Source organism: Etheostoma spectabile, chromosome 15 (genome assembly GCF_008692095.1).
Source record: "Etheostoma spectabile isolate EspeVRDwgs_2016 chromosome 15, UIUC_Espe_1.0, whole genome shotgun sequence".
NCBI lineage: Eukaryota > Metazoa > Chordata > Actinopteri > Perciformes > Percidae > Etheostoma > Etheostoma spectabile.
In genome coordinates this window covers 763,016-767,874 of record NC_045747.1, presented here as the reverse complement: position 1 = coordinate 767,874, position 4,859 = coordinate 763,016, and positions in this window count along the sequence as shown.

Sequence of the window (4,859 nt, the reverse complement as noted above, 5' to 3'; positions counted from 1 at the left end):
GTCTAGAGAGAACTAACCAATCAGGTCGTCAGTAGAGAGAGAACTAACACAATCAGTGGTCTGTCAAAGTAGGAGAGACTACCAATCAGGTCTGTCAGTAGAGGGAGAGAACTAAACCACTCAGGTCTGTCAATATAGAAGAAACAACCAATCAGTCTGTCAATAGAGAGAAAACTAACCAATCAGTCGTCAGTGAGAGAACTAAAACCATCAGGTCTGTCAGTAGAAGAAAACTAACCAATCAGGTCTGTCAGTAGAGAGAAACTAACCAATCAGGTCGTCAGTGAGAGAGAAACTAACCAATCAGGTCTGTCAGTAGAAGGAAAACTAACCAATCAGGTCTGTCAGTAGAGAGAACACCAATCAGTCGTCAGTAGAGAGAGACTAACCAATCAGGTCTGTCATTAGAGAGAACTAACCAATCAGGTCTGTCATAGAGAGAGAAACTAACCAATCAGGTCTGTCAGTAGAGAGAGAAACTAACCAATCAGGTCTGTCAGTAGAGAGAAAACTAACCAAGGTCATGTCGTCATAGAGAGAAACAACCAATCAGGTCGTCAGTAAGGAAACAACCAATCGGTCTGTCATAAGAGAAACTAACCAATCAGGTCTGTCATAGGGAGAGACTAACCAATCAGTCTTTCAGTAGAGAGAACTAACCATCAGCTGTCAGATAGAGAGTAACCCATCAGGTCTGTCAGTAGAGAGAAACTAACCAATCAGTTCTGTCAGTAAGAGAACTAAAAAAAATAACAGTTGTCATAGAGAGAAACTAACCAATCAGGTCTGTCAGTAGAGAGAAACTAACCAATCAGGTCGGTCAGTAAGAGAAACAACCAATCAGGTCGTCAGTAGAGAGAAACTAACCAATCAGGTCTGTCATTAGAGAGAGACTACCCAATCAGGTCTGTCAGTAAGAGAGAAACTAACCATCAGTCTGTCAGTAGAGAGAACTAACCAATCAGTCTGTCAGTAGAGAGAGACTACCAATCAGGTCTGTCAGTAGAGAGAGACTAACCAATCAGTCTGTCATTAGAAGAGAAACTAAACATCAGGGCGTGTCAGTCAGAGAGAAACTAACCAATCAGGTCTGTCAGTTAGAGAGAACTACCCAATCAGGTCGTCAGTAGAGAGAACTAACCAATCAGGTCTGTCAGGAGAGACTAACCAATCAGGTCTGTCAGTAGAGAGAAACTAACCAATCAGGTCTGTCAGTAGAGAGAAACTAACCATCAGTCGGTCGTAGAGAGAAACTAACCATCAGGTCTGTCAGTAGAGAGAAACTAACCAATCAGGTCTGTCAGTAGAGAGAGACTAACCAATCAGGTCGGTCAGTAGAGAGAGAACTAACCAATCAGGTCTGTCAGTAGAGAGACTAACCAATCAGGTCTGTCAGTAGAGAGAAACTAACCATCAGTCTGTCATAGAAGAACTAACCAATCAGGTCTGTCGTAGAGGAGAACTAACCATCAGGTCTGTCAGTAGAGAAGACTAACCAATCAGGTCTGTCAGTAGAGAGAAACTAACCAATCGTCTGTCAGTAGAGAGAAACTAACCAATCAGGTCTGTCAGTAGAGAGAACTAACCAATCAGGTCTGTCAGAGAGAAAAACAACCAGGTCTGTCAGTAGAGAGAGAACTAACCAATCAGGTCTGTCAGTAGAGAGAACTACCCAATCAGTCTGTCAGTAGAGAGAGACTAACCAATCAGGTCTGCATAGAGAGAGACTACCATCGGTCGTCATAGAGAGAGAGACTAACCAATCAGGTCTGTCAGTAGAGAGAGAGACTAACAATCAGGTTCTGTCAGTAGAGAGAGAACTAACCAATCAGGTCTGTCAGTGAGAGAGAAACACCATCAGGTCTGTCAGTAGAGAGAGAACTAACCAATCAGGTCGTCAGTAGAGAAGAGACTAACCATCAGGTCTGTCAGTAGAGAGAGACTACCATCGGTCTGTCAGTAGAGAGACTAACCAATCAGGTCAGGCAGATAGAGAGAGACAACCAATCAGGTCTGTCAGTAGAGAGAAACTAACCAATCAGGTCTGTCAGTAGAGAGAGACTAACCAATCAGGTCTGTCAGTAGAGAGAAATACACAATCAGGTCTGTCAGTAGAGGAGAAACTAACCATCGGTCTGTCAGTAGAGAGACTAACCAATCAGGTCTGTCAGTAGAGAGAAACTAACCATCAGGTCGTCAGTAGAGAGAGACTAACCATCAGGCTGTCAGTAGAGAGAAACTAACTGTAGCGCTAGACATTCTTGCAGCAGTCTCACGATAAAACAGTCACCAAAGTGGTTAGTTAGCACTCCTAGCATCTATATGGACGGGAGAAAAATGACAAACCGCCATCGTCTTTCTGGTCCGTGAACTGACCGGTTTATTTTTCGCACATGCTCTCAATAGCACGCAGACACACGTTATCACTCGTCATCACGTAAGCACGTCAACATGACTTTGTTACCCCTTTGTCAAATATGCTTAACACTTCCACTCAAAGACATGTTTACAGCTTTCAATAGTGGTAAACAAACAAAACATACACATATATGGTTACTCCATAATAAAACTTCAACATCTTGGAAGTGGTCTACAAACTTCAAAACTTCAACATTTGACAGTTGACATTTCTCTCCAAACAAATATCCCTTGAACTTCTCCAAACTTACACTTTTTCCCTGCTTGGTAAGAACATCAGCTCCATGTCTTCAGTAGGCGATTTCTATAGATATCTTCCCTTCTGTATGTGCAGACCGTACAGTGATACTTTATATCTACTGTTTGCTTCTCTGTCTGCATACTGGTTCTTGGATAAAGCTATCGCCCCCTGGTTGTCTTCGTTAATCTTGACTGGTACAGTTGGTTACACTATCTATTCCTTTAAGTACGTATAAGGTACATACTCTCTTGAGTAGTGGCTGCTAGTGCCTATCATGCTTCACAGTGGATAGTGCAACCGGGCTGTTTCCTACTCTTCCATGATATAACTACCATCTTCAGTTAAGCTGAAACAGTATCCGTTGTACTCCTCCTATCACTTATATCAGATGCCCAATCACATCACTGTCCCTCAAGTTGTAGGCTCTCCTCACATTTCTGGTATGTAACTCTTGATCTCTAGTACCCTTAAGTACCTAGTAGGTGTTTTGCTGCAGCCCAATGCTGTTGCTTTGGTTCTGCTAGGTGTGTGATAGTTTACTAACAACCCGCTCAGGTCAGTCTGGTACATGTCATATGTAGATCAAGCTACCTACATCTCTCTTGTATCCTGTTGAGTCAATGACTTCACCCTCACTGTCAAAATTACTTTGCTCACATGGGGTGGCTCCTCGGTTTGCATTCAGACATTCCAAATTTTGCTAATATCCTTTCTAGGTGTCTCTTTTGTCATTTTGATCTCTCCTTCATGCTGTTCAAAGTCAATGCCCAGGAAGTGTTTAAGTGGACCCATATCTTTCATCTTAAACCTTCTCTTCAGCATGTCTTTTACATCACTGAGTAAGTTGTTGTTACTCGCAGCTATGATCAAGTCATCTACCCATACCAACAAAATCACTTTCTCATGGTCAGATTCTCTGCTGTAGACACAATGATCAGCATTATTTTTACAAACCATTCTTTGTAAGGTGGTCATGCGTAACATGTTCCAGTTACGCCCAGACTGCTTTAAACCATACAATGACTTATTGAGTTTGCCACTAAATGTTCTCCTGTCTTTGACTTGATCTCAAAACCTTCTGGTGTTCCATGTATACCTCACAGTCCATTGGAGCATGGAGGTAAGCAGTCTTCACACATTTGATGTAGGGTAAGGTCCCCTGTACAGCTACCGCATCAATGCTCGGACAGAGGTCATGTTAGCTGTTGGTGAAAAAGTCTCTTATAATCAATCCTTCTACTTGAACATATCCTTTGCGACTATCTTGCTTTACAAGTTCAGATCACTTCTGGGCTCTCTTTCACTGCATATACCCAGACTCTCCCTGCTTGTTTGCCTCTTGGCAGTGGTGTCAGAGTGAAAGTCTCATTCTCTGTCAAAGAGTTCATCTCCTCTTTCATTGCGTCAATCCACATTTTGACTTCTAGAGTCCATACCTCTCTAAAGTTTTGGGTACACCATAAGCCACTTGTGAGAATAATCTACATTTTCACTTTCAACATTGTTGTACTCAGCCTACACTGGTAGTCTTTTAGTATTCTGGAGCCTTTTTCTGTCTCGTAGGGTACCTCCTTTCTCCATGTTCTCTTTGAGTACTGTCTGTCTGGGTCAGACCTGCCTCAGCAGTCTCCTCAACACTCGACTCTTTACTCTGTTAGGCTGTCCCTGATCCTGGTGACTATCTTTGGGTGGTGTTCATAATTCTCAGCTCTCCCTCACGTTACAATCTGTTTGAGTCTGGCTATCTGTGTTACCTTTGGTGATGAATTTCACCAGCCTATGTTTAGGACTTTTCCTGTCTCAGGGTAGTACACGTTATATGCCGGACTATATTTATCATAGCCGACAAAGATCCCCTTTCACACCTAGAGTCAGCTTCTTCTATCTTGTTTAAACACGTAGCATTCAGAGCCAAATATCTTCATGTGAGAAAGATTGGTGTTTTACCTGTGAAAACACGGTAGGTGTCTGCTCTAGTCGCTTACTGGTCACCGTTCGGTTGGGCTGCTGTCTGTACAGCTATGATGCCATTTTGCTTTGAAGGTTACTCTCCAATAGCATGCATCGTGACATTCTCGAATAGAGTCTCCAACCTCTCTCGGCAGTTCCGTTTTGATGAGGTGAGTAGGGTGCACTTGTCTCGTGCCTTCCGTTACTCCTGAGTAAAGACTGGAACTCTTGCCCGTATACTCTTTGCCAT